Source organism: Dendropsophus ebraccatus, chromosome 14 (genome assembly GCF_027789765.1).
Source record: "Dendropsophus ebraccatus isolate aDenEbr1 chromosome 14, aDenEbr1.pat, whole genome shotgun sequence".
Taxonomy (NCBI): Eukaryota; Metazoa; Chordata; class Amphibia; order Anura; family Hylidae; genus Dendropsophus; species Dendropsophus ebraccatus.
In genome coordinates, this window is record NC_091467.1 from 10,932,988 (window position 1) to 10,951,144 (window position 18,157).

Below are 18,157 nucleotides of genomic sequence, written 5' to 3' on the forward strand. Positions count from 1 at the left end.
TTAGAGATGCTGTTAACCTCCCCGGCTGGGGCAATGTCCTCACAAATACCAGAAGTGAAACCAAATGGGATGTTTTTAAAAGCACCTTAATTTTTTATTGTGAGAGATACAAACCTTATGGGAATAGACGGAACAGGAGGAAACCAGTGTAGATAAATAAAAATGTGAGCAGTAAATAACAGAAAGCATTCCGACTACTATAGCAGGAAGGCAGCAGAGAAGCACTAAAAGGCTATAAGGAAAAAATAAATTATGTAAAAAAAAAAAAAAAAAAAATAGAGACAGCAAAGCTGGAGGCAGAGATCAACATTGCCAAAGAAGGTAAAAGAAACTCTAATGTTTTCTTTAATTGTAAAAAAAAGTTTTAGACTTAAAGGGGTAGTTCACAATTTTTTTTTTTCAAATCAACTGGTGCCAGAAAGTGTATTTTACTTCTATTAAAAAATCTCCAGTCTTCCAGTACTTATCAGTTGCTGTATGTCCTGCAGGAAGTGGTGTATTCTTTTCAATCTGACACAGTGCTCTCTGCTGCCACCTCTGTCCATGTCAGGAACTGTCCAGAGCAGCAGCAAATCCCCATAGAAAACTTCTCCTGCTCCGGACTGTTCCTGGCATGAACAGAGGTGGCAGCAGAGAGCACTGTGTCAGATTGGAAAGAATACGCCACTTCCTGCAGGATGTAACAGCAGCTAACAAGTATTGGAAGACTGGAGATTTATGAATAGAAATACAAATCTGTATTACTTTCTAAAACCAGTTGATTTAAAAAAAATAAAATAAATAGAAATTGCCGGAGGACCCCTGTAAGGCCCCATTCACACGTCCGTGTCAGTTTTTACTGTCAGGAAATCCTGATCAGGAGACCTCAAAAGTCATCAGGAAAGTATCAGGATTTCCTGACAGTAATCCGTTTTTACCATCAGGAAATCATCAGGAAAAACCTTCAGGATTTCCTGATGAGTAAAAAGTGTTCCCACATTGCCTCTAGTGTACCTGGATGGCCACAGGCTGCAGAAGTAAAACTCCTATCATGGCCTGCCAACAGGGACATGATGAGAGTTGTACTTCTGCAACCTGGATGGCCACAGGCTGCAGAAGTACAACTCCCATCATGGCCTGTTAGAAGGACATGGTGGGAGTTTTAGTATTAAGGGGGGAGGGGTGGAGGGGGCTGTGTATCTCACCTGTCGGCGGAAGAACAGCGGCGGCAGCTGGTGCGAGTCGCGGGCGGGTGCAACCTGCTGCGGTCTCGGGGGGGGGGGGGGGGGGGGGGGGGGGGGGGGGGCGGGGGGCCAACAGAGGTCGGAAGTGGCGTCTGGGTGATGCGATGCGGCGCGGCGGGGTCATCGGGGGTGGCGGCGGGGTGATGCGATGCGGCGGGGTGATACTGTGCGCCGCGGTCATCGGGCGGCGGCGGCGGGGTCATCGGGCGGCGGCGGCGGGGTGATGCGATGCGGCGCGGTGATGCGATGTGGCAGGCAGCTGATGTCCTTTCCGATCCCTTGGGGTGGTGGCGGGGTGATGCGGTGCGCCAGGGTCATCGGGCGGCGGGGTGATGCGATGCGGCGGGGTCATCGGGCGGCGGCGGCAGGGCGATGCGATGCGGCGGGGTCATCGGGCGGTGGCGGCAGGGTGATGCGATGCGGCGCGGCGGGGTGATGCGATGCGGCGGGCAGCTGATGTCCTTTCCGATCCCTTGGGGTGGTGGCGGCGCGGCGGCAGGGCGATGCGATGCGGCGGGGTCATCGGGCGGTGGCGGCAGGGTGATGCGATGCGGCGCGGCGGGGTGATGCGATGCGGCGGGCAGCTGATGTCCTTTCCGATCCCTTGGGGTGGTGGCGGCGCGGCGTTTGGGCAGCAAGGGGTGCTGGCGGGCTGTCAATCATCCGGAATCACGGGCACTTTCCTGATATACATCAGCGCCGTGATTCCGGAATTCCGGACAAAAATAGGACATGTCCTATTTTTTCCGGATATATTTTCCGGAACGGACACCCTTCCGGAAAAATCCGGAAGGGTGTCCGTGACCAATTAAAGTCTATGGGTCCGGAAATCCGTCCGGATTTCCTGATAGGAAATCCGGATGGTTTTTCCGGACGTGTGAAGGGGGCCTAAGTCATATTTATGATGTGTGTATTTGTAAAAGGTAAGAATGGAGGTGACCTCCTGTAAGTAGGTGATGCTATAATATAAAATGCCAGGGTATATAATGTATCAACATATAGTTTTACCCACTTCATGGAAGCCAAAAGCATAAAGGAAAGAAGGAAAGCAAACAAGTAGAGTGTAGATATTATTGTTATTAACATTTTATTATTATTATTATTATTATTATTATTACTATTATTATTATTGTTACTATTATTGTTATTTGTTATTATTAGTTGTTTTTTATGATTGTTATTGTTATTATTATTATTATTATTATTATTTCAGTGCTGTAATCTATACGTAATAATAATAATTGACAGCTAAAGCTTCTAATAATTACTGAGCGCCCCATACACAGGTAGTACGTAACACTGTAAGGAGTAATAGGCGGCTTGTTGTGCGGTTGGTTGGTAGAGCAGATGTGGAGACGTCTCCAGTAGTTGCACCTTTCTTGCTTCGGTATGAATTTCAGGTCAGCAAATGGATATAAATTGGATTTCTCCTGCTGTCCCCCCCGGTTGTTTAGAGCTGTGAGGATTTCCATAACTGCATATCCAGCAATGCTCCGATGGGCACCGCTCCTCTTCAAAGTAAATATAAAGTCATCCGGCAGAATGCGAGGCGGAGTAACCCCTTCAGCTGCCCGGGGTCTCCCGTCTCTCGCTCCCGGCAGTGAATGAGTAAACCGCGCAGCTGTCATATACTTTTATCTGTCACCTTGCTGCCTGCTGTGTCTCTGCTCCAAGCATCTCCTCTACCAACATACTCTGCTGCCAACCTTCTGCTTCCTCCACCCGCTCCTGTCTTACCCCCAGCATTTCCCCAGGCGCCCATACACACTGCCACATTCATCTCCACTAGTTCACCAAGCACAGTAGGGTGACACATGGAGTCCCTATCAATCTGCATGGGGCCTCTATGTAGAACTGTGTTCCCCCCTTGAAAGAATTCACCTCTATGATACATTGTGCAGTGAAACACGTCGGGATTCCATGAGATAAACTTTTGTGGATCTTATACTCGTATATTGTTCTGTACAAAATAAGAACTTTTGTATCAGCCATTAGTGCTAATATTAAAGTGAATGTACCATCAGTACATTCGCTTTAAGTGTTTCACATGGATAGAATGGCGCCAGCACGGAGAAGCCGGTGCCGCGGTCCTTTTTTTGAACTGTGGCCCGGCGCTGTTCTATCCATGTGCAAACCTTAAAGCGAATGTACTGATGGTACATTCGCTTTAAAGGGATTATCCTACAATCAAAAGCAGGGGCGCAGCTAGAATTCATGGGGCCCCATAGAAAGGGACTGTACAGGGCCCCATGAATCCTCACATGATCCAGCACAGTCCCGGCTTTCCATTCTCCCAGATCCCAGGCGCACAAGTGACGTCACTGGAGAAATGCAGGTGGGAGGACCAAGCCCCAGCAGCCGCCAGGGGTGTGGGGGGGGGGGGTGCTGCAGGTGAGCTGGGGGATTAGGGGATCCCAGGCCCCCCTGCCCTACGGACACCATAGCAGTTGTGTGGTCTGCCTCTTTGGTAGCTACACCAGTTATCCCCTCTCTATAGGATAGAACAGAGTTGGGAAACCTCCGGTCCTTCAGCTTTAGCTGTCCAGGCATGATGGGAGTTGTAGCTTTGCAACAGCTGGAGGGCCACAGGTTCCCTATCCCTGGGATAGAGGATAACTAGCTGATCAGTGAGATTCCAACCATCTTGACCAATCAGGAGAATGGGAGTGGAATGTCCAGAAGCCCCATAGCAATTCTGTCCGCACACAGCGATCGGGGAAGATGGCCTACTATAATGTATAGCAGGCCATCTCTGCTCGTCGGCACGGGGGTAATTAACCCCTCCCGATCGCTGCTATATGCTGATCAATACAGATCAGCTTATAGCAGCTAAATTCAGCTTTCCAGGTCATCGGTTTTGTCTCAATGTTTAAACCTCATAGAAAACCTCTCCTGCTCTGGACAGTTCCCGTCTCGGCCAGAGATTTCAGCAGAGAGCACTGTGTCAGACTGAAAATTAAACACCACTTCCTGCAGGACATACAGCAGCTAATAAGTATGGGAAGACTTGAGATTTTTTAATAAAAGTAAATGACAAATCTATATAACTTTGTGACATCAGTTGATTTGAAAGAAAAAGTTTTTTCTCTGGACAACCCCTTTAAGTAACTAGCAATACACAGCTAGCTTATGTTCTGGTATGAGCGCATATATACAGCAAAGAGGCTACAGCCAACTTACGGGGCACCCCAGTGTAGTCTAGTATTGATAACCCGTCCTGGTAGAGATGAGCGAACCAGGTTCGGGTTCGAGTACATCCGAACCCGAACGTTTGGTATTTGATTAGCTGGGGCTGCTGAACTTGGATAAAGCTCTAAGGTTGTCTGGAAAACATATATACAGCCAATGACTATATCCATGATTTCCACATAGCCTTAGGGCTTTATCCAACTTCAGCAGCCACCGCTAATCAAATACCGAAAGTTCAGGATCGGGTGGACTCCAGCTGCTCCAGGTTCGCTCATCTCTACATCCTGGGGATAAAAACCCCTTTAATTCGGTAAGGAACAGTCCAACCTGGTCAGACAGATTGGCGTCTCCTAGACTGTATTTTTATTCAAAATATTTTTTCCCCCCTTTAAATAATACAAGCACGTCCGCTCACAACGTTTACTTAGAAGTCCCATAATTTTGCCCCTTTCTCCCTGAACTTTACGGAGATTATCTGTGATCCATTTAATGACAAATCTGCAATCATATAACGTCGCCGATGCCGAATTCTAATGGTAAATAAAGGAAAATAAACATCTCTGAAAAACTGCCAGTTCCGAGGAACACGTCCAAAGCGTCTGAGGCCAAATCAAATTACCGCATTGCCTGAACGTTACTTGAGCAGCAGCCAGATATTACTTGAATTCTGCCCCATAGACGATAAATCAAAAAAACTATACGTAAGGCGGAGGCTAGGTACAATTTATATGTGTCCTGGAGCTGCTATGGAGGGAGGAATAATGAGGGCGGCTGAAGAAGATAATTAATTGGAAATTCGTAACTTTGATCCTCGTGCACAGAAATAATTGGCGAGCTTGTTAGGTGAATCACAATTGGCCTGTCTGTCAAAGTTGTCAGCGTAACCCTTCTAAGGCCACCAGGCGAGGGGTAACATGCCAAAGCTCGAAGGCTTATACCAAGACCGTCAAAATCGGCAAAATTATTACTGAAGCCTTAAAGGAGAACTCCGTCTGAAACGTAAAAATTCAGTGCTGGCAGGGTGGGAATATAATAAAGAAGCTATACTTACCTGTCCCCATCCTCCCACAGTTCCACCAGTGTACTGTCAGTCTCTGGTCTCCTGACTCGCTCCCTGCTCAGCCAGTTAGTGACTGCAGCCATGTCCCGCCCCAGTCACTGATTGGTGGAGTGGGCCTTTCACTACACCTGGAGATGTAGGAAGCCTGCAAAAGGCTGTGAGTGATCCCGCTGCAGGTGGGCACAGGGATGGGTAAGTATGCCGTATTTCCTATGTTCCTACCCTGCCCTGCTAGCACTACAATTCTCCTTAATGGGGTTGTCCAGCGAAAATCTTTTTCTTTCAAATCAACTGGTGTCAGAAAGTAATATAGATGTGTAATTTACTTCTATTAAAAAATCTCAAGTCTTCCCATATTTATCAGCTGCTGGATGTTCTACAGAAAGTGTTGTTTTATTTTCAGTCTGACACAGTGCTCTCTGCTGACATCTCTGGCCGAGACAGGAACCGTCCAGAGCAGGAGAGGTTTTCTATGGGGATTCATAGAAAACGGAGACAGTTCCTGTCTCGGCCACAGATGTCAGCAGAGAGAACTGTGTCAGACTGAATATTAAACACCACTTCCTGCAGGACATACAGCAGCTAATAAGTATTGGAAGACTTTTTATTAGAAGTAAATTACAAATCTATATAACTTTCTAATATCAGTTGATTTGAAAGAAAAAGATTTTTGCTGGACAACCCCCTTAAGCCTACTGTTATGATGTCCCTATACACAGGGATGACAAAATAAGCTTTCTGTTTAGCAGACATGCAAGTTTTATTCCAGTTTTGAACATACCCATAACCTTTGCAATGCTTGTTAGTAGGCACTGACATAGAGATGAACATAGGAGTTAGTGACCGGCCTTGATGATCATGGCTTGGATATGTTCCTGCAACAGATTACATGGAAAACACACCATGACTCGGTATGATAAAGGGTTCAAAGGTCCCTGATGAATAAGTCCATCTCTAGGACTCATGGCCTCCAGGAAAACCTCTGTTAATGTGCAGCTCTCCTCCACATCATCCTCATTCTGCTCATAGAACGGATAAAGTCAGCACCAGTGATTGTAATGGTATATATATATATATATATATATATATATATATATATATATATATATATATATATATATATTATTATATTGAGAGATATGGAATTGTGCAGGGAATTAAATTGTGCTCCTAATCTATGTGATTCACTCACAGGTATATATGAGAAAGTCAGAGAAGATAGGCTGGTGTATATGGAATATCCATTTGATTAAATATAGAAGCACATTTGTGCCTTTGGGTTCACAGATATTTCTATTGTGTTTAGGGAACAGGTTTTAACAAAGTTGGAATAATAGGAATTTAAAAAAAAAAAAAAAAAAAATTATTAAAGCGTCTATCTCTTACAGAACATCCCTGGGATAAAGAGGATAAAACCTGTAAACTCTCCTGCTGTCCTGGGCTACAAAGAGGTCTATACACGGAAACAACCCCCCCCCCCCCCCCCAAAAAAAAAAAAAAAAAGCAGAAATCTGGTTATAACAATGAAAAGCATCATAACCCATTCCCTTTGCGTGATGGGGTCTCCCCAGGATACAGCAAACTCACAAATGAGGAAAGCCACTCCAACACCACTTTAAAGTGTCACTGTCACTGTTTTCTTTCAAGTCAACTGGATCAAGAAAGTTATATATAGATTTGCAATTTACCTCTATTTAAAAATCTCCAGTTGTTCAGTACTTATCAGCTCCTGTATGTCCTGCAGGAAGTGGTGTATTCTCTCCAGTGTGACACGGTGCTCTCTGCTGCCACCTCTGTCCATGTCAGGAACTGTCCAGAGCAGGAGAGGTTTTCTATGGGGATTTGCTGCTGCTGTGGACAGAAATTTGTTTAAGAGACACCAATTCAATGAGATTATAAACGACTACTAATTATAATTCCTGAGAGTGACAAGTTCCCTTTAAGAAGTGCAGCTTACAAGATATAGGAAGCCTTTCTGCCGCCCTCACAGCTAATTGTTCTGGGTGTGTTATTGTTGGGTTATACATCCTTCCTGTATACTGTTGCATCGTATTGATGGGTTGATATTATAGTCGGGAACTCAATAATTATGATGTCACAGAACATTTATCCATCGCTAAGTGACCAGAAAATCGATGGCGAACGACCTAACAAAAGCGATCTTTATGGCAAAGAATGAATAAGCCGCTGGTCTGAGCTTCATTAGGTAATTAGCAGCTTCTACAGATAGAAAAGACCTTAAAATTCTGAGGGCCGGAGGTGGACAACAAGGGAGCAAAACAGCGCAATGCAATTACTTTATAGGACTAGGATCCAATATAATTCAGGATTCTGGATGGACCTTGTCATTTATACTGGCACATCCCTAGATTTACTATCAGTGTTTGTGACCTCACGTATTACATCATGCTTGTCTCATAATACATACTTACATGCTACATACTTACCTGTCCTGCCCCGCCGCAGCTGCCTATTCCCGGCCTTCCTGCTGTCCTCTGCCGCTCTCATTATTCTGATAACTTATTTCATGCTGTTTCCACAGGAAATAGCTGCTTAGCATAGACAGGCGGCCCAGGGACCAGCTGCAGTGGAGCAGGACAGGTAAGTATAACACGATGAATAGGGCCTATGGCTGTATATATGTTTTCCAGGCAGCCTTAGGGTTGCTTCTAACTTCAACCATTGGTATTTAATGCTGAACATTCAGACTTGTGCATGCTACAGTTGTGCTTATCTCTATGGACAACACCTTTGACTGTAATGTGACATCCCTGTGTGAATTAAAGGGGTACTCCGGGGAGAATCTTTTTCTTTCAGATCAACTGGTGTCAAAGTCATATAGATTTGTAATTTACTTCTATTTAACAAATCTTCCAGTACTTATCAGCTGCTGTATGTCCAGCAGGAAGTGGTATATTCTCCCCAGTCTGACACGGTGCTCTCTGCTGCCACCTCTGTCCATGTCAGGAACTGTCCAGAGCAGGAGAGGTTTTCTATGGGGATTTGCTGCTGCTCTGGACAGTTCCTGACATGGACACAGGTGGCAGCAGAGAGCACTGTGTCAGACTGGAAAGAATACACCACTTCCTGCAGGACATACAGCAGCTGATAAGTACTAAAAGACTGGAAGAATTTTAAATAGAAGTATCGGAGTACTCCTTAAAAAACTTACTTGCAATTGTTAAAGGGAAACAAACTGCAGGTTAGAAGACTTTAACCCACTGTTAAGTTTCCCATGGAACACAAGAACTCTGAGAATGAAGGCAGTTTTCTTACCTGCATCCCCAGCACCATTGTTAAAACCTCTATTTTATTAATATGTAATTTAGGCTGTTTGGTGCTCTGGGGTGGGGGGGCTACAGCCCCTGGTGCACTGATCCACCTTACATGCTCACACTGCTGCACTGTGTGTTTTATGTTTTTTTTTACCAGTGGCTGAAGAAGTTGGATGCAGCCTTTGGCAGTATGGAAAAACATGGAAATAGTCTATGGCCTATGGCTGAATCTATGTTTTCCAGGACTCCCTAGGGCTGCATCCAACTTCTTCAGCCATCGGTAATCAAATGCAGAGAGATCCAACTCGAGTATGCTCTTCTCTAGTAAACACCTATTAAGACACATTATACAGAGAAGATTTCTTAGTTGGGTTAAACAGCAAAGATGACTTTTTTTTTTATGACTGCGCTACATGTGTAAGGTTAAAGTGTTGTCTATCTGGCCATGATGGAATTGCATTTATAAACTAGATTTGTGTGGTCAAAGGAAACAGGTTTCTTGTTATAGGATTTTCTGAGAATTCAGAACATCTCAGAAGAATACTCACTAATGGATGAGAGTGCAACCAATGGACAATGATTACAAAAGCCGCCATCATCATCACTATTATCATCATCACCACTAGAGATAGGTGAACTTGCTGAAAGTTCGGATTTGCATGAACCTGAACAATCGGCATTTGAATCCCTCCCCATACACTTTATAAGTATGTTGCGTTCATTTTGAAAAAATGAAAATGATGACGTGTTCCTTTTATACATGTGTGGGGTCCCACCACGGGTGTTGCTATAGGTTACACCCGTCGTAAAAGCCTGTACTTATTGTTAGTCAGTGGTGATGAAGGTAGTGATAAAGTTCCGCCACTAGATGTCGCTGTGTTTGGTATATGTGCTTAGATGCTGCACGGCTGAAGTATGTAAAGGGTTATTGTTTGTTTGTGTGTCACATGGCTCTGTGAACATATGGAAATCTTTTCTTCTTCAGTCCTATCATCTCTCTCTTCTTCTATTGCACTATTCACCCACTCACAGTGCACTTTAAATACGCTGAGGAAGGAAGTCACATGGGTAGAGGAAGTGTATAGGTCTGTTGTGTTGAACATTGTGGAGGAAGGAAGAAAGCTAGACAGCTTTCTACAGGGGACCTCTCTGGGCCCTGGTCCTCTGCCAGGTCCCCTCACCCTGAAGTCTTAGTCAGATCCACGTATGGGTAGGAAGCAAGACAAGACACAGCTAACCGTTTCTCCTCAGTTTACCCTCACAGGAGAGGACAAATCAGAGACAACCTTAACCCACGCCATGGACTAGGAGAGTCACAGAGCAGGACAGTATTCACAGACCGCAATAAGCTAGGAACTGATCCGGATTGAGCAAAGTTGCTATGGCCTATGCACTCTATCTCGCAGTGCGGTTGTCAACAGGGAACCCTCAGCATTCCGCTCATCCCAGGTAACAAGGTCTGGGGCCTTCTGTCACCCTCATAGGACGGGTCACCCGACACTGGTGGGCATTAGGTGTGAAGACCCAATACACGGACACAAGTATTCTTTTCTTCTTCTTCTAAGTATTCTTCTACCTCATCCTCCAACATCCCGGCAGAGCACAGTACTACTTGGGTTGGGACTCTCACAACATCCTCCTCTCTGCTACTCTGATTCTTTGTATCTTTCAACACGCTACTCAGTTGACACGACTGTACTCACCGCTGTATTCCTATCACAGATCTAGTTGCTGTATTATCCAGTGTTCGTCCAAAAGAATAATCAAGTGTATTAAGTGTTTTCTCAAGAGAAACTTCTACTGTCAAGGGAAAGCTGTATAACTTGCTGCACACAAGTACTTTTCAAGTAAAAACAAGCTTATTTATGATAAAGAGACTCTGTGAATCTTCACCTCACACCGACACAGTGTACACCATATCCTTGGGACATTTCCCCTTTCTGTGGGTGGCGGTTCCGATAGTCCGGCAGTCACTACACCAATCCGGCCAACCATGACTACACTAACTCAAGGGACCCCATAGTAGCCCGGCAGGACACTGACCACAGGGGAACCAGGTACAACCGGCCTTTTAAACTAAAAGCAGGCGTGCCATCACTGGCGTCACGATCTAACATCTTAAGGCCTGGCTGTACCTCGGCCAACCACCACCAGAGTGGTGTCACACTTCACACCTAGCAAGTGACCGGCCAATCCTCCGACACACCATCCCGGGGGGTCACCACACGTGATACCAGAATTCACTTGAGCGTCCAGCTTGTATAGAGCAACGCTCTACAGTTGTAAGTTCTCGAGGCTTGTGACCTCCCCCAGGGGAGACCTTCTGAAGTGACAGTCATATAGCCAATCTGGGCAGGGGGTGTGTCACACGATCCAATAGGAGGCCAGGATCAACTGTAGAAAGCACTAATCAGCTGTGAGGGGGCGTTGTCTGGGCACTTCATTTACACCTCCTTTGATCTGTCAGCTGTTCCTGCTTCTGCTCTGCTACACCAGCGTCCCCTATTGCTCTCTTTGCATATACCTGTGTTTCCCTGACTCGATACCTGACCACAGCTTCGTTTTGTGATTTTGTACTTCACTACTGTCTGTGTTGCCAACTTGGCTTGGCTTACGGTATTCCCTCTGCTTGTTTCTGCCCCGCTATCTCAGTATTGACCCCTGGCTTGTTTCCTGGTTTTCCTATCGTATTCTAATTTGTAGACTGACTTTTCTGTACTATGTTTGACCCGGACTGTTTAACTCCTCTCACCACATGATGGCCCCAGCACTTAGCAGTTTAGGGACCATCGACCAGTTGTCCCTTGCGGCCTAGGGACTGGCAAGTAGGCAGGGACAGAGGCTGCGGGTCAGATCAGGGGATCACTCCATTACCCTGATCCATACTTATTGCATATGATCAGAGACATCGTCTCTCCTGGAGCGCAATCCACCATGTCTATTTATAAGATTGGTGTCGTCTCATGTGGCACCATTGCTCTCTCTATATAGCTGTGCTCCTCTATATGAGGACTGTAGCCCCAGCTTGTAGCTAAATAATATTCTTTTTTAGGTCCTGAATGGAACGTTTATCCTGTGCTTTTATCCGTCCTGTCAATCATGTCCCATCATCCAATTTAGCTGCGGCTAATTCCTGGACTATTTTTGGATGGTTTCCTCCACCTCTTTGCCCTCTTTGTTTTCCTTCATTTGATGTACAGGGGAGGGGAGTTTATCCCCAGAGGGACATCTGTGGTGAGGATCAAAGTGTTTTGTCATGTCACACAGATTGAAACATGAAAATGCTTTTTAGATCTGAAAACTTGCGTCACCCCCTTCTCCCTATCTTAATTAAAATGCACCAAAATGTTAAGCTGGGAGGTGAGTAATCACTCATAGGGCTATCTGGCCGTGTCTGCAGAAACCCCTGTGCGTGTGGGAGCTATCCTCACTTAACATACCTGGGACTGGTTTTATCCATACAGATATATTCCTGCAAATCTTCATAAAATATAAGTTGTAAAAATATAGAAAATATTTACATAACTGTGACATATAGAATATTCAGAAGGTCGTCAGACCCTATCGCTTTTAGAAATTTTTTTGAAAAAAAATGTAAGTTAAAATTCCACATGGACATACAGTAAGTATTCACACCTTTTGCTATCACACTTGAAATTTGGCTCTGGGGGTCTCCTATATCTCTTGATCATCTTTGAGATGTTTTTAGATAATTTTACATGATTTGGAGAGACACATCTATATCTATATGAGGTGTCACAGCTGACAATGTATATCGGAGTAGAAACCAATCCATGAGGAGGAAAGAGTTGCCTATAAAGCTCAAAGACAGGACTGTGTGGAGGAGGAAAGAGCTGCCTGTAGAGCTCAGAAAGAGGACTGTGTGGAGGAGGAAAGAGCTGCCTGTAGAGCTCAGAGACAGGACTGTGTGGAGGAGGAAATAGCTGCCTGTAGAGCTCAGAAAGAAAACTGTGTGGAGGAGGAAAGAGCTGGCTGTAGAGCTCAAAGACAGGACTGTGTGGAGGAGGAAAGAGTTGCCTGTAGAGCTCAGAGACAGGATTGTGTGGAGGAGGAAAGAGCTGCCTGTAGAGCTCAGAGACAGGACTGTGTGGAGGAGGAAAGAGCTGGCTGTAGAGCTCAGAAAGAAAACTGTGTGGAGGAGGAAAGAGCTGGCTGTAGAGCTCAGAGACAGGACTGTGTGGAGGAGGAAAGAGCTGGCTGTAGAGCTCAGAGACAGGACTGTGTGGAGGAGGAAAGAGCTGCCTGTAGAGCTCAGAGACAGGACTGTGTGGAGGAGGAAAGAGCTGCCTGTAGAGCTCAGAGACAGGACTATGTGGAGGAGGAAAGAGCTGGCTGTAGAGCTCAGAAAGAAAACTGTGTGGAGGAGGAAAGAGCTGGCTGTAGAGCTCAGAGACAGGACTGTGTGGAGGAGGAAAGAGCTGGCTGTAGAGCTCAGAGACAGGACTGTGTGGAGGAGGAAAGAGCTGCCTGTAGAGCTCAGAGACAGGACTGTGTGGAGGAGGAAAGAGCTGGCTGTAGAGCTCAGAGACAGGACTGTGTGGAGGAGGAAAGAGCTGCCTGTAGAGCTCAGAGACAGGACTATGTGGAGGAGGAAAGCTGCCTGTAAAGCTCAGGGACAGGACTATGTGGAGGAGGAAAAAGCTGCCTGTAGAGCTCAGAGGCAGGACTGTGTGGAGGAGGAAAGAACCACATGCAGAGCTCAGAGACAGGACTGTGTGGAGGAGGAAAGAGCTGCCTGTAGAGCTCAGAGACAGGACTGTGTGGAGAAGGAGGAAAGAGCTGCCTGTAGAGCTCAGGGACAGGACTGTGTGGAATCATATTTATGGATATTATTACTGGAACCCTTGAAAATGGAATCCACTATCCTTATCCTTGTGACCTACACTTCAGAAACCTGTGTTTGTTTGTTTTTTGTTTTTTTACTGGAGAGGAGGTTAGATTACAATTTCAGGTTCCCTTTAGAGAAAAGTTGGGGACGAAGAAATTCTGCGATGCTGAAAGTTCCAACCAGAACTAGCCAGTTCCCAAAAACTAGGTAATGGGGGGTAAGAGAGGTGACCAAGAACCCAATGGTCACTCTGGATGAGCTCCAAAGATCCTGTGTGCAGAGGGCAGAAACTTCCAGAAGGTCACCATCACTACTTGGACTTTATAAGAGAGTGGCCATAAAGAAGCCTCACCTCAGTAAAAATCTCATGCTTGTGATTGTGCAACAAAGTGCTAAGAGGACTCCAAGATGGAGATGAGCGCAACTCAAGCATACTGGTGTCTAGGAAAGCACGATGCACTGAAATATCGATACTACTATCGATATTCCGGGCAAAAAAACAGTTCGATACCAGGATTTCCTTGCAACACAAATTCAGGTCACCATGCCCTGAAAGAAGGAAAAGTGCAACTACAACCCTCATCATCCCAATAACTGAAGTGTGTTACATGACTACAGCCCCCACCATCCCCCTGGTAGCTGAAGTGTATGTTACATAACTACAGCGCCCACCATCCCCCTGGTAGCTGGTGTGTGTTACATGACTACACCCCCCACCATCCCCCTGGTAGCTGAAGTGTGTGTTACATAACTACAGCGCCCACCATCCCCCTGGTAGCTGAAGTGTGTGTGCTACATGACTACAGCCCCCACCACCCCCCTGGTAGCTGAAGTGTGTGTGCTACATGACTACAGCCCCCACCATTCCACTGGTAGCTGAAGTGTGTGTTACATGACTACACCCCCCACCATCCCCCTGGTAGCTGAAGTGTGTGTGTTACATGACTACAGCCCCCACCACCCCACTGGTAGCTGAAGTGTGTGTTACATGACTACAGCCCCCACCATCCCACTGGTAGCTGAAGTGTGTGTTACATGACTACACCCCCCACCATCCCCCTGGTAGCTGAAGTGTGTGTGCTACATGACTACAGCCCCCACCATCCCCCTGGTAGCTGATGTGTGTGTGTTACATGACTACACCCCCCACCATCCCCCTGGTAGCTAAAGTGTGTGTTACATGACTACAGCCCCCACCATCCCACTGGTAGCAGAAGTGTGTGTGGCATGACTACAGCCCCCACCATCCCACTGGTAGCTGAAGTGTGTGTTACATGACTACAGCCCCAACATCACCATCCTTAGCTTGCTAGTGTTGCATGACTACAACCCACACCATCCCCAAATAGCTGAAGTGTGTGTTACATGATTACAATCCCCATCATCTCCCTGATAGCTGAAGTGTGTGTTACATGACTACAGACCCCATCATCCCCCTGATAGCTGGTGTGTGTTACATAACTACAATCCCCATCATCCCCAGATAGCTAGTGTTACATGACTACAGTCCCCATCATCCCCCTGATAGCTGGTGTGTGTTACATGACTACAGTCCCCATCATCCCCCTGATAGCTGAAGTGTTACATGACTACAACCCCCACCATCCCCAAATAACTGAAGTGTATTACATAACTTCAATTCCCATCATCCCCCTGATAGTTGAAGTGTGTGTTACATGACTACAACCCCCATTGTCCCCACATAGCTGGATTGTTATTGTGTTTCCTATAAAATTATCACCTTCCTTATCACGCATGGTAAACAGAGCAAGCGCAAAAAAAAACACAAAGTTCAGTATCACATAAAAACGTGGTACTAAATAAAACTACAGATCATGGCACAAAAATTATAGCCATACAGGCTAAAAAATGACAAAGTGTTAGGAGTCAGAGTAGGGAAATTTTTAAGCACATTTTAAATAATGGAAACTTTATTTTTAAAGTAATAAAATTAAAGGAACTTAAATTGGTTTGTACTGACCTGACAGGGTGGGGGGAGGGGCATTTCTATTCTTGTGGGGTTTTTTTTTATATAATTTATTCAGTATCGAATTGGTATCGAACATTGGGGAAAAAAAGTTGGTATTGGTATCGAACTCAAAATTCTGGTATCGTGACATCACTACTCGTGTCCGATCATTCGGCACTTGGTGGCCAAAGAAGTTGGTTTGAGTCGAAATTCTGGCTAACTGGTGAGCTGTACCAATCCACTACCTACGTTTTGCACCCATATACGCCCTTAGTCGGGGCCCGCTATCCTGTTAGAGTCCCATAGTTGTGGACTGACAGTGAGGACTATAAGCGGTTGTGTTTTATACGCCTGTACGGATTTTTACCGTTGTTCGGGGCAGATTTGTTAGAGATCATTTGGTTATTTTTATACGTCTCACTTTAGGGCAATATAAGTTTATGAAAAACTGGACTAATTTCTCCATATTTCTTCCTTGTTTTACAAACCACCATTTTACAAGGTGCGCTATATAAGATATTGTTCTCAAAATGCAGCATTAAATTAACGGCACGAGATGGTAGCATTATGCGTTTCCTTTTTGTATAAAATCCTATCTTTTCCGCCTTGTAAGAAGGAGGCCGCGTAAATCGAAGCCTCCGGAGTCTAATTAAAAGATCTGATTTATTACGGCGTAAGGAGAGAGATTTTCATATCAACATTTACATGAAGATCATCTTTGTCTCAGGAGTTTTTCGTGAGCCGGTGAAAAGCAAAAGGATTTTTTTTTTCTTAAGTCTCGGTATTAAATCGCCCAAACTTGAATTTTATTTGCGGCCGTAAAAGTGTAGCGGGATTATGAATGGGTCAGATGGCTGAGAACGTTAAATGTGATACGATGCCGTCTTTGGTTTCTGGTTGTACTTTCCGTGGCAAATTTCAACACTTTTGTTAAGATATAGTATACTGGGATGTCACCTGCTTAAAGTGGAACTATCAGCATGTCAGACGGCACAGGGAACTTTGCACAACTGGGCTGAGGTAGTTCAGCTTCTCAACATTAGCTGAGGAAAATGAACAAGAAACAGTGGGGCATATCGGCTAGTAGCACTTCTCAAACCGCTTGAAATATGTCCTTGTTCAGACTTGAAGGACTATAGTTACTTCAGGCCCTGGTCACAGGTCCAGGCCCTGGAAAGGACACCTTCAGAATACTTAGCTCTGTACTCTTGTCACTGGATCTGAACTGAGACTAAACTGAAACTTAATCCCGAGCACATGGCTCTCTCCACCAAACTCATAAGCAAGGGCTGAGACTTGTCTCTTATTAGTGGAGAGCAGCCTGAGTTACCTCTGTACCTGATAGGGCTGAACTGGTGGCAACTTTGCTAGGGCTGTGATAGGCCCAGACTTAAGGAGGTGGCTGGCAAACTTCCTCTTATGCAATTACAAGTGTCACCCCTTCAGCATCCTTAAAGCGACACTGTCACCCCCTTTTTTGCATTTTGACTTCTCAACTCAGGTGTAATGGGTAAATTTAGCCGTTTTCATACCTTATTTTATATCATACGTCATGGTGCTTGTTCCAGTAAAAAGTGTTTTTTTATCATCTGTGAATTATGTTATCTTGGCGGGGCTTTCACGACAACAGCGCCACTTAGCCCCGCCCCCAACAGCACGTTGGCCCTGTCATGTCATTGGCGCATAGGCTCTGCCCCTCGATGACCATTGAAACAGGCCAGTCTAAAGGTCTAGACCCCACCCCCTCTAGGTCGGCTTATACCAATGGCTGGTGAGGGTGCGGGGCCTATGCTCCGATGATGTCACGTGGCCAACGATGGCCCTAAGATAGCACAATCCGCAGATGATAAAAGATCACTTTTTACTGGAACAAGCCCCATGATGTATGATATAAAATAAGTTATGAAAACTGCTGAATTTACCCTTTACACCTGTGTAGAGAAGTCATAATGCAAAAAGGGGGTGACAGTGTCACTTTAAGCCAACTCACTGTGAAAGAAACAGTGCCATCTAGTGGCCAAAATGCAGTAAGCACCTTTATCCACAGAATAACCCTGCAATACCTCAGCAGTGAGACCTTGTGCAACCAAAATCTTTTGTCAGGCCAGATGACACAAGTTATTTTTTTATGAAGGGTACTCTTTAATTGTTGGAAAATTCATCTATTTTAAACCCTCAGTGACCTCCTAAAAAATCTTTTCAGGTGACAAAGAGCTGCATACTGTGGGATTTATATGTACATTGCAAGATTTGGATATTATTGACCAATCAAGATTCTACAAAAAGAACACATGAACAGAATGTCGAAGAGTATGGTAAGAGTAAGGTAAGACACTCCAATGATAATGTGCTTGAAATCCAACATGTCCCATCCGTGTTTCCCCAGACATCAACTACACTGGGAGGCACTCATACTTGCTAGTTGTCAGTGGGAAAACCAATAGTAATCTAGTGGAGAGTATGGGTCACATCAATGAGTTTGCATGGACTTCGTGTCTTCTCCCTGTTCTTGTGTACATTTCTTTGGGGTACTCTGGGTTTCTTCTAAACACTAACAAATAAAACATGCAGCTAAGATAATTGGCTCTATAT

At 45.3% G+C, this 18,157-nt stretch overlaps 1 long non-coding RNA gene across 1 annotated transcript in view; it reads left to right on the forward strand.

Moving 5' to 3' along the window:
• The window catches only part of LOC138772102 (uncharacterized), a 290,564-nt gene extending 272,680 nt beyond the window's left edge, over positions 1–17,884 (forward strand). The window contains exon 4 of the long non-coding RNA XR_011359710.1: positions 17,769–17,884. This is a non-coding gene — a long non-coding RNA (uncharacterized lncRNA). The remainder of the gene's footprint in view (positions 1–17,768) is intronic.
• The last annotated feature ends 273 nt before the right edge of the window (positions 17,885–18,157 follow it).